Source organism: Copidosoma floridanum, unplaced genomic scaffold (assembly GCF_036245765.1).
Source record: "Copidosoma floridanum isolate Cflo_tuat_1 unplaced genomic scaffold, Cflo_Japanese_pri ptg000001l, whole genome shotgun sequence".
NCBI classification, from domain to species: domain Eukaryota; kingdom Metazoa; phylum Arthropoda; class Insecta; order Hymenoptera; family Encyrtidae; genus Copidosoma; species Copidosoma floridanum.
The window spans coordinates 4,679,429-4,692,593 of record NW_028321878.1 but is presented as its reverse complement, the minus strand read 5'-3'; positions in this window follow the sequence as shown (position 1 = coordinate 4,692,593).

Below are 13,165 nucleotides of genomic sequence, written 5' to 3'. Positions count from 1 at the left end.
TGTGGCAAAATGATATTCAGTACACCCCATAAACTTCGCAACTTGGGGACGATTTTCCTACCCAGAGGATGAAAAAAAAAAAAAAAAAAGATTTGCTCGTTTGAAACGTTTTTCATCCAGATACTGTTATTGTACAAAATCATCGTTCAGGAATTTTCGATGCTCTCCCCTCTCGTTATGCAAAAAGGCTACGTATCTGCAACTTAAGATATCGTGCCTACCGATTATACGTACAGTAAGCCTGAAACGACGAATTTCACTGCACTTTCAGCACAGTTCTTAAACCATCTCTCCCCTTGCAGTTACAAAACGGCTGTTTAAAAAACTAAAAGCCATCGATGCATCAGTCACGTAATTTTGACAACACGAGAAGCCCATACATCACCTGTTCATGTTGGTTCGGCTGGCTCGTCTTAGCAGCGCAGAGACACCGGCTCCTCGACTCGCACGATCGGGAACGAGCTGCCGATCGTCAAACAATCCTCATCACGAGGCACTCGTATCGACACATTTTTAACGTTGACCCTCGAGACGCTGGATGTACATAACTATACAATTGTATATTCGCCCGCACTCGATAATCTTGACACATACACCGTGTATCGTTATTATTATTATACACCAGCGTTGCACACACGCGTTTCAGCGCAGGAAAGAGCTTTCGATCGCCCAGCCGGCTTGTAAATCTACCTACTCATACTTTGGTGTCTGCCAGAGTCGACGCACCTTATACTGTACGGGGCCCCGGACCGGGAAGTGAGAAATAGACGTACACTCACGTATATTCTCGCGTTACGTGTGTATATACACTTAAAAGAGGCCATGCACCGTTGACGAATATAGACCCCAGGTGCCCGTGTATACATATAGGTACGCGTGTAGCTGTTGTCTCTTATTTCTACTCTTTCTCTCGAGATTCAACAGCCAACTGGACTACATACATATACATGTATATTTATAGCTACAATGGCACAACGAAAAGCTTCCGAGAAAACGGAACTGTACGCATAAGTACTTACTAATAATATATTTGCAAACCGTGGAAGTTGGTCCTGCAAGTGGTGGAAATGTATATGACATTACCCCCTCGCCCCCATTTGAAGGTGCTGATTCGAGTTGGATTTTTTTTTTTTTTGCACGATAACGAGAGATTCGAAACATTTTCAAAAAGCCAGCCGTGACAATTGAAAACAAGTGCGGTTCGATGAAAAAGCTCGCGACAGCACTTTTTGTTTTAATCCCCCCCATTGCCGATTACATTTTCATCAAGCCCCATTTTTTTTGTTTCATAACGCGGCCATATAATATCGTGGCTCGCGAAAGAAAGCCGATTACGAGAGCGTTATGTATACATACATATAATAATAATAGTAATAATAATATGCGCCAATTCGCACCGAGGAGGTAGGTATAGGTCGGTTCGTATGAGCTTCCGTGTGTGAAGTAATCTTTCGCGGGTGTTGTTCTTGGGTGTGTACGAGTATACAGTATCAGGCGCCACATATAATATAACGTCTTGAGCGTGGATTGGCGAACTGATGCGCGCGTGCATATGTAAGGTTACGGCTTCTTTGGAGAGATAATTATACCGTACCTTATATTATTATAAGGGTATACGTGAGAAATAAAATGTGCTCGCGGCACGAAAATTTTCTCTTCAACCGTAAATATATTGTTATCCGTTGCGCAATAACCGCGTGGAATTTATACACACGAGCCATTATATACTTGCAGTACCTATGTGGATGAGCGAAATAAGGAGTTAAAAGTATATATACCTATGTATCGTGAGCAAACATTTGGTGAATTAATGAATATAATGTTGGATGTACAAAGTGCAATTTTTTTCTCCCCCTTTCCTTATTGCGCGTTCGTTCGGCCGATCGAGCGTGGCGAGCGAGCATTTATCATTCGTGCGAGGTGTGCTGTGGCGAATGATTAATTTGGCCTACGAGATCAGGGTCGAGGTCGCGGCATTACACGAGGAGAGGGACATTGCGTATGGAATTTTCTACTCTTACACCACGAGTGGATGGGGCGGTTCGGATGATGGAAGAAGAAGAAGAAGGAGGCGCAAGCAAAGGGAGGGTCGCAAATGGGTGGGATGACCGAGGAGGAATGAGTCACTCATCCCCGGCCCGCTACGGACGAATCAATAACACCGGCGCTCCTGCGAACCCTCATACGCCCTCATACATGTACTATATATTTCACGGGGAAAAAAAAAACATTTTTTTTTTTTCCCTCGCATTGAGTGCAGTGATAATATTCCCGGAGAATTTGCGTACGTTTTTATTGATTGTAAACAGTGCGCCCATTTGCGCTCGATCAGTTCACCACAGGGTTATAAAAAAGTTGGTTGTAAAAAAAAAAAAAAAAAACTGAAACATTTTATTAGCGGCCGGCTTATTGCTTGTAATAGGGTACACACGAGAGATCAGCACTTTCTCCGAGTAGATGAAAAAAAAAAAAAAAAAAAAAAAAAAAGTACCACCGAGCATAAATAATTCAACAGTCCTCTCTGTAATGCAAAACAAACACGGCAGGATGAAAAAAAAAATTCTTGCACCGTGTAGTATACGGTGGGACAATTAAAACATATACACATACGACACGAGTTTGCTAGTTTGGTTCAATTTCCGGAGACACGAGGTGTCTATATATATATGTGTAGGTAATTGCATCTGCGCGTGATAATGGATTTGCCGCCCTAAATGCCCTCCGGTGCTAATCGAAGGACGCGAAATTGATCGACGATTTACATGTATGTATACAGATGGTTTGAAAGCGGAAATCACGCGAGTCCGGTAGGACAAAAAGAGAATCCAGACAGTTAAAGAGTACATGTACACGTATATAGAGTATACGTATGGGACGGATATGGAGACTTTTAATCCTCGTTGCTTTCACTTTCCTCCGAATTTCCTCCTCGTTTGCTTGCAATTATTCTCGAGGCCTATATATACCGTTTGGATTAGCTCGCGATTGGCCTCGTTAAGGTTGAAAAATTTTAATTTCACGCGCCAACGCCCGTTAAATCCACGATGCGTGCAGTGATTAGCGTGCACCTGAGAATGCCCATATTGTGAAACGAGAGTCACCGAAAAATCTGTACTCGATAGAGCGACGAAGCGTGAAAATTCACCACACACGGACAGGGTATACCTACTTGAAACAAGCAAACGTCGCGTGCAAGCGTTACTTTTGTAATGCCTATGTACCTACATGGCATTGTTTCGCCCGCAAAACCACCAAGTGGAAAAGAATTAAGTGCGAAGCGCGAACAACTCGTCTCGGTGATTATGCACACGAAAATCGCTGAATTACTGGAAACGCGTGACTTCAATGTCGGAAGTGGAAGTCACTCGGAATTCCAGAGATGCTTGTCTCGGCTGCCGAGGGTGTGCTTTTTCTTTCGTTTGGTTAATGATACGGGTGTATATATATATATCTCTTCATACTACCGAGTTGATATGTCTCATTTAGCACGTCCGACCGATGGATCGTGACATCAGAGAGCTGTACCGTGCAAGAATTGCCGTTGCGGCAATTTACAGAGGACTCGTTGATGTATTACACCCAGTGCTGCGCTCGAGTATAGGTATATACGTATAGGAGGACTCACCCGGAGCAGTTGGCATGAAAATTACCATCGAATGGGTATAACCTAATTATCGGTGATCGGTGGCTGCCTGCCGGCTTAAAACATTCACCACTCGAGTGTCTCTTTATATAAGTACAAGCTTATGTATGATTTATAGAGTCGACGTCCGATGTACGTATATTTATGTATGTGTGTGTTTTCGAAAGTAATATAATACAATGTGTGTTTATCAGTTCGGGTTTGCGTTACGTGCTATCGCGATTTCGTTAAAGATCGAGAGATTTATTGTGTTTGTGCAAACATAAATTATTAAAACACTTATATTGATACTGAAAATTCACGATCAGCTTGTAGGTATAGATGTGAGATGGTTTTTAATAAATTATTCGTCATCAGTCGTCAACGATTGTATCTATATTATACGCTTGTAAAAATAATTTTAGTATATATTTTTACTGTTACGATAACATGCCGATTCTATTTACTTATCAGATATTTATGCATATATATATATATGTATTTTATGATTATTGTGTTAAGAATCAGAGCAATAATTCATGGGAGCTTATTTAGGCACGATGAAAAGTACATAAAATACGTTAAGTACGGCACTTTGGTCTATGGGTGAAATTAATAAAAAATAATAACATGTATTCGATAGTCGGGAGTAAAAAAACAGGGAGATCACATATTTACATAGATTATAAGGTCTTTCACCATAGCGAAGTCGCCGATATTTAAATTTGTAAAGCGGTACAGTATTTTTTGCCCGCCAACGTACATTGGATACCAATAATAATAAATTACTCATCACTATAATTATAAAAAACACGAATTTTAGTTTGAACTGAATTCATGACTGGGTATGTATACGCATAGGGCCCATTCATTTTTTTATTGTTTTACCGTCTCTCGACAGTAAGTAATAAACACAGAAGAATGATGTATCGTATCAACATTTTCCAGTCCCGGTTTCAACTTTGTTGGACAGGCTCTCAAAATTCTGTAAATAATAGATCTCAGGTATACACAGTAGGTACCTGTTCCGTTCTATACTTGCAAAAAGAGAAACTGAATGAAAAAAAAAAAAAAAAAAAAAAAAAAACAATCCCTACCACCACGCAATGAAAAGGCAATCGTTATTGTTCCGAACTTTCGACCGTGAACGGCAAGCTACGGGGTACGAACACAATAAGCACTCATATTATGTATACCGCACAGTACAGCCAAAAGGCGTATACCTGTACACCCGCTGACGATAAAAGATAAGCGCTTGTGCATACATAAACACGTACATATAATTAAAACACGCATTAATTGATGTGCAGTAGTTCTTACGTATAATTATATATTTTTTGGCATACACACTCACACACATATATATATACATCGTGCTTTCTACTTGGCAGTCCAGAAAGATACATCATGCGCCATATACGGTACTTACATCTCGTAGTGTCGAAGCTCGTTTGGAGCCTTTGGAGGTTGCTCGATTTACGCTACACGCTTAGTTGTTGCTGCGTCTACACGTGCCCGGTAAGGCCGCCGGTCTCTACCATGGTACACCGGCAGCCGGCGGCTTTCCGGCATTTGCGCGGGTGAAAGTATGCACACTATAGGGGTCGAGTCAGAGCTACAGTGGATTGAAAAAAAAAAAAAAAAAAAAAAGGAAAGAAGAACACGACCGATGATTTTTATCTGGGGGCTCGGATCGTTTCGCGAATTAAACGCGCTGCGATTTTTCTTTTCTCCGTTTCTTTTGTAGCATATTGTTACGACGAAAGCCCAATATATGTACACACAGCACCGACCGCGGGAGCGTAATCTTTGCACACCTACCTACTTCGTGATTGGGGCAGCAGCTCTTTTGGTAAGTAATTTTTCGTAATTGCAAGCTTGTATATACTTACTCGTCGATTCGAATACAGGATACCGGGTGGGTGTACATAAATATATTATACGCGAGGTGTATATGGTGTATATACACGTATCGATATCCTGGGGTGATGGAGGAGAGGGCAAAAAAACTCGGGCCGCCTTGTTGTGGGCAATTTACGCTGTAAATGCTGACGATGATAAGCGGAAAGGTTTTTCAATTTTTTCTTTCGTTTGGTTTTACTGCGGTATATACATACATACATACATACATACATACATTGTATATAAGCTGGCGTACATGATTGCGCGGGTAATTGGCTGTTTATGACATGGCTGAAAGAGAAAAAGAAGAGTCGACAGGAGAAACTTGGAAAATTAGCGACGACAAGTTAGTACCACCAAGACCTTTTGACGTGACACACAAGCGCGGGGAAATTGTCACTTGCTCCGTTACTTTCCTTCCGACGACCTCCACGTAAATACGCAGAGTATAGGTACATGTTCTTCCTGCATTTCAAACGCGTGTTGTGTGCAAATTTATGGGTACTCGCGTGAAAGAAAAAATAAAATAAAATAAAATAACACATTTCACTGGGAGCACAAAATCCTCGCGTAAAATCACTTATCGCTCGCAGAGCCATAAACATTGAAAGAACTGCAGGATCATACCTATACGACTTTTTACCGAAGAGCGTGCAATGCGATAACATAAATTGTATGTGTTTCCAAGAGACCTACAACTTTTTATTGAAACACACTTTTTTTTTTTTTTAAGTACTCGGCTATGATAGTAAAAGACCGGGGGAAGTTTTGTCCCTCTGATCATTGAATAAATAAATAAAAATTCCATCGGCTGCACCTAAATTTCTACGCGGTGAACCTGTTTTGGAGACGAGTCGTGCCGAAAAAGCAATGACTCCACATTTACAAGTGCCATCCTATTCTCCAAAGCGCAACGTCAAATTAAATTGTTTTTTAATAATAAAAATAATAATGAGAAAAAAAAAACTTTTACGTAAGTGAGCAGCAGTATATGTATATGTATACATAATATACGTATTGGAGTACGCGAGCGATGAGAAAGAGAGAGAAGAGGAGGAGGCCGTTGAACCCCTTTGAACTTGAGGCCTAGCTCGCGGGGTAATCAGTTGTTTGTGTGCATACATGTATATGTAAGTATGTGTATAAGGTACATACGTTTCTCTCTGTCTCGCAACTCGCAACCCATTATCCATAGGTACACATAAGTACAGCGGAGTGCGGGCTACCCTATATATACATATACCCTAGATACAAGTAAGTAGGCTGTATACATGGCTTATACCGTGTGTGTCGCAAATTATTGAGAAAGGCAAGGCGTATAGGTACTTACTTACCTCCCTCGCCCCTTGGCTCGGGTAATGGAATTTCAAAGTGCCTCGATGATTTTTCAAATCATCTGTACTCAAAAGCTTGCGTTATTACGATAAAGTTTAAGACCTGTACACGTACTTTGCGAGTTGAGGCTTCAAGCAATCTCTGCTCAAGCTGATGATAATTATATTAGCTAAGGGCGTTCTTCACTTTTACATGGATACGTTACGTTCACGAGTTTGTATGCGCTAGTGAGTCTCTTTTTTTGCAGCTCATATATTGATTTAAATTCATTTCAGCAGGTACGGTACGCGTAAAAGTTGCGTAGTACAAGGTGACGCGGAGACAACTATATATCGCTGCTCGCACATATATACTTCATGATTCCGTTTTTTGTTGTTTTTTTTTTCAAATTCCGAGCTTTCACCGGGACAAATAACGTTGTTTTCGCAAAACTACCCGACAACAATTACCTACGTCACGCTTTTTTTCCACAAAAACCAGCACGATGGAAGGAAAAAAAAAAAAGAAAAAAGAAGAAGAGGCACAATTGCTGCGAAATCGGCACTTTTTCACGTAAATGTAATTTTGATTTTTCGTTGATTCCATCACATTTTTCAAAGCACGACCTCACGGCGACTAATCTCGCGTTACCAAAAACCACGGCTATATACGAAGTACTTCCAAAATAAATAAGCAAACCATGCGTAACCCAACTCCTAGCAAGTAAGTATTATTATTATTCATGTATGCGTATATACGCAATTATACAAATGTACCCACATATAAGTACTATGCACGCTTTTACTCGCTCACTCGCTCGTATTTGCATTGATCAGTACTTATGGGTGTACATACAGTAATCGGAGTGCCCGATGCAAGTATATTTAATGTACACACATACCTACACAAGCTTTTAATTGACCGCATACGACTTCATGGTTTATACGCAGCTGTTGCTCTACAAATGGTACATTATATCCGTCCCCACTGAGACTTGTGTTTCGAGCGATTTTAAATTGATTTTTTTTTTTTTTTTTTTTTAATATATGTATTGTTACTCCTATTTACACGTACGCTGTGGCATACACACGCTTTGTGATATCTGGTAGAAAAACAGTGTAAGAGCTAAGGACAAATAGCATGGGGTGACACTATACAATACCGATTCGAGCATTATTTTATCATGTTGATCGACCATTAAAAAATATGAACTCGCTCTGAAAATCAGGTCTATTTTTAACTTCAGTGTACTACCACACATATACATACATAAAGATGCAGCTGATGTATAGGTAATCGTAATTTTTTTTCGTCCGAGTAATTCATCATGGTACTCACCAATGGCACAGGTGCCTGATGATAAATAATTTCGTGTGAATCAGGATTATATTGTATGCTTTATTTATTTACGCCGTATGTATTTACATCAAGATGGGCAACAGGATATATATCCATCAGACAATACACCGCGTTATTTAATAACAACGTTTTCTCAAGCAACGACTGTATAATATGTACATATATACACATAGGCTTCCTCGTGGATGCCGCTCGTTACATTGAATTCCCAGGAGCCGTACAGCGATGCCTGCACGAGTTAGCTCCGTTAAATTATATACAACCGAGCAATCATCCTCAAATAAAACAGAACCCAAGCCAGCCCCACTCCCACAATACCTCTGGAGAAAAAAAAGCCTATTACGAAATCTCAGTCTAATAGGTATACGCCGACGACCTCCTGGAGATGAAGGGGAAAAACATCGCAGGCGTTACTCAATTCTTACGGTAATGAACCGAGGGAATGGAAGAGCAGAAAAAAAAAAAAGGAAATTATATCTCGAGAAGCACCTTCTTCGCTCGTCTTGTGTGTGTGTGTCTGATGTATACAAACAGTAGAGTATGTTTTATGACAGACAGTTCTCTTCCGCCGAAAGGAGTATAGGTAACGGATTCCTTACGCCGCTTGGTAACTCATACCCGTATAATATAAGGCACATATTATATGGTGGTGGTGAAAAGAAGATGCCTGTGCGAGATAATGAAGTATGTTTGCGTGGATACGTAACGTAAGACTCATGGTTAAAGTAGTAACAGCCGAGCTAAGGTAAGACGGAAGGTGTTTTTTTTTTTTTTTTTTTTTTTTTTTTCATCTTTTTTTTTTTGTAATTGAAGCGGGAGAGCGCGGGTGCCGAGATGTAATTGTAATTAAAAAATAACGTGTATTTCGTCAATAGTTGCTTGTATATAGGCTTGGCCTTTTCGGACGAACGAGTTTCTTGGACCCGAGTAATTTCTCGATCTATTGCTTGGGATGAATGGAAAAAAAAAAAAAAAAATTTGTTTTCGATGATCATTTCAAAACATCAACAACACCGTAAATGCATCGGTGTCTAAATGTACAGTCGAGCTGGTGAACGCGATGAAACACACCGACGCGCGATCCGGTATATATATATATATATATGTATTCGCGAGCAAAAAAAGTAATACCCGTCATTGTATTTTACTTATTATGTGTACAATGCACTGTGAGAAATGCAAATATTGATCGAAGCAGGTACATACCGCGAGTCTCGTAATGAACCACGGATTATGTAATTACTCGACGATGGGGAGAATATACTCCTACACCTTCGGCTCCTCATTGAACTCTTGTATATATATATATATATATATATAGGTATTATACCCTCATTGTACGAGAAGAAAGTTGTGGATTCATACAAAGACAACAATAACCCACCAAAGTCAAAATTTACATTTTTTTTCCTCATTTGTATATATATATATGCTGTAATTGTACCTGTATTAGATGAGTGTACGCGCGCGTACACTGGTTAATTTTCATTGTAGCCAAGGACGTGACCAATGAGCTGAAACATACTGCACAAGGACAAACTTCATTCCAAAGCCGCGTAATTAAGAAAAAAAAAACAAGATTTAAAATTGACACATAAACGCGCATTTATACTGACGTAAGAAAGTCGTGAAAAAAAAAAAAAAAAAAAACTTGAACGGCATCGCGCAGCCTCTTTTTCTCTCCTCATCCGTAATCGCGTGAAATGCGCCTGTCATCGTTTATATCTGCAATTGCAAACGTGCCCTGCGCCGATGTACATGTACATATATACATATACACGTCAAGTGCTCATTTCGCGTTGATGTAACGCTCGAGAAAGTCGGCGCGCGCGCGCCCGAGATGAAGATGACAGCGGCTGCAGTGGAAGAGCGAGAGGAAAAAATGGTAATGAGAGACTGCGCTGATTTACGCGATTGCTTTAACGTACGTGTATATATGTATATGTACATGTAGGTACCCATGATGTACACGTAACGCGCGAGTGCACGTGCATAATATGCTGCAGTTTACTGGAGAGAGACGAGGGAGCGAAGGGAGTTTAGCGGTGTTTATAAATCTGAGCGCGGATAAATCCCTCCAAGGTATAAGGTACCTAACACACACACACACGCAGTGCCTGCAGGTATACAAGGTAAGTCCATTTCCTCGTATCTCCCACTTGATTCGCAAAGCCTTAATTTGCATGTAGAAAGTAGACGAGTCGTCGCGGTGCCGACGGGGTGAGACTCCAATTTGGCGGATGGAGGGATAAATTACCTCGCGCGGATCGTTCAAGCGATCGACGTAAAAGTGTTGCCGCAGTGTTTCCCTATGGGAGCATCCAAGTAGCAATTCATCACGAGTGTGGTTTCGCGATGAGTCAAACCATGGGTTGCGTGCACTCCGTGCCATTGACACACTTGTTGCTCTTTTTAATCAACAAAAATAACAATAATAGTACTAGTAGCAATAACTACAACAGCAGGAGTCACGTAATAAAAGCTATTTGGAGAGTTACGTGTAGCATGGGTAAAAAAAAAAAAAAGAAAAAAATAGTTATTGGGACGTGTCGAACCACCTCCTCTATACTATATACATATATGTGAACTACGCCGATACTTATTATTACCGTATCGATTTAAAATCCATCTCACGCCCGAACAAACGAGTTTTGTTTTTTTTTTGTTTTTTTTTATCCACAAAAACGTGTATAATGTATAAAATGTCCCCACAATCGAGCGTATATAGCAACTCGGCCGATTTATGCTCGGTACACTCGTGAAAATAGCAGTCCGTCCGATTTATCTATATACCCCGGTATAATATCGGACAGTTCCACGCTGCCCACACAAATCGACAGACTTTCCCCATTATGTGTGATTTCAAGCTTTGACGTGGAAAAGGAAAACTCGCGTGGGTCACCTGAAAAAAGCCCTCCCAATTATACACGTAAAACGTACAATATATTTATACCTGTATATGCCGGCTTAAACTTTGAGGTCAGAGCGCCTATATGTATTACCACACGTATACGGGTTATTCATACAAATGCAGGTATGTATATACATGTGTACACGTGAGTTAGTTTACGGTGTATAGAATAAACGCGCGTGACGAACTCTCGCTCGCCCGTAAGTAAGTAAGTATGGCCCGCTGACCGAAATCCGCAAATCGACTTTTGAGCAAGACGCGCGCGGACACGTACTCACCCACTTACACTCGGGCCCGTGTATATAATATGACGATGATTTCTCATATTTTTCGAGCATAGGCCATATTATACCGATATACGTGTGGTATTTAAGAGACCGGCACGCGAAAGAGAGGCCCGTTACGTTGAACTGCATGATGGCCGCGAGAAAGTCGACGGTGTACCCACGTATATATATATAAGACAGAGTACAACTTATTGGTATTTATGTATAGGTACCTATACATATACGTACACAGTGCGCGGGAGGTACACCAATCGTGTACCGCGAAAGAGATGAAAATGCGAGCGAGCAAAAGGTGAACGGCAACGCGATGAGTCTCTCTTTTGTTGGAAAGGCCTCGTTAAGTATACGTATATATATATACATACATATACCTGCAGCTAACCGCGGGGGCTCTCTCACTATACGGTGGAAAGGGCCCATTGTCTGATGATGTCGTTTGCAAATGTGAGAGTCGCAAACAATGACTAGGTATGTCTACCTAGACCGTGACGCTCCGGTTATGGTGGTGCCTTGTTTTATGGACGTGATATACACCCCTGCGTTGCGTATCATGTGCCCGAGACGCGTGTAAAAATTCGAAACCGATGCGACGGGAGGACAATGAGGAAGACGAGTAGTATAAATACACAAGTAGGTATACATACATATGTATCATAGTGCAGGTGAAATTCTTATCTGTCCCTGTTTGTGTATATGCTATACAGTTTCACGGCCGTGGCCGGGGCGTACCGCGGCTTTTCTCCGTATGTATACATCTCGGGCGTGCGAACGGAATGAAAGGCCCATTGTGCTCCTCTTGCGATCTGACCCGCGTGCAACATATATGCATGTTGAAAGGTGAAGCTGAATGCGCGGCCCTTTTGTTTTGATGCCAGAGAATACACGCCATTGTGAGTTGCAACGTGGACAGAGGGGATTATCTCTCTCTCTCTTCTCTTTGGTGAAATTTCCTATTCGAGGGGTCGGATGGGGCTAATAAAGCCATTTGAGATGATGTTTAACGTCATAATTACACGTATTTACACGTCCGATTGTACGGCCGTATATTCAATCTTGATTTCACTTCGAGAATGGCACTTTTCAATTCACCCTTCGAGCCAGCCGCTGATGTATATATAATATTATATACACTGCGTGTGGATGGGTGAGCGATTCGAAGATAAATATTTGCTGTTGAGTATCGACTCGTGATTGGAATACACGTAATAGCCATGGTGTATTTGCACTTACACGAGCACACGAGTCTCTCGCAGGCTCGTTGGGTAGCGGTGCGATTCGTTCGGCTCGATAAATCGGTATTTTATCGATCTCAGGCGAGATTTACGATTATTCTTCTTGAAATCCACCAACACTCGACTGCTTCGGTGATGCGCGAGATTTCCGGTACCTTATTCGTTAACTCGAAAAATCACGTGCGACGCACAATCGATTTACAAAAGAAAGAAAAAAAGAGCCATTATAACATATTTCCTTCCTACAGGCCAGTGACGCGAGTATAGGAGTAGAAGAAAAAGAAACCGTCAAGATCCTCGCAAATTGCGCTCGACACCGCGGAGGCAAAGGAAATCCGCCGGCCGGATGGATATACCGGTTTCATCGCGCGAGGCCCAACAATCATAACGGTTGTACCTATATACGTGTTACACGCACGCGCGTTTTGCCATAAACTATAATATACCTTCGCTCGGCAAGTCGAACTTTTTCTCCTCGTTTCTCTTAATCTACTCCCTGACGTGTGTTTTGAGAGTTGTTGATTGGCTTGCCGATGTG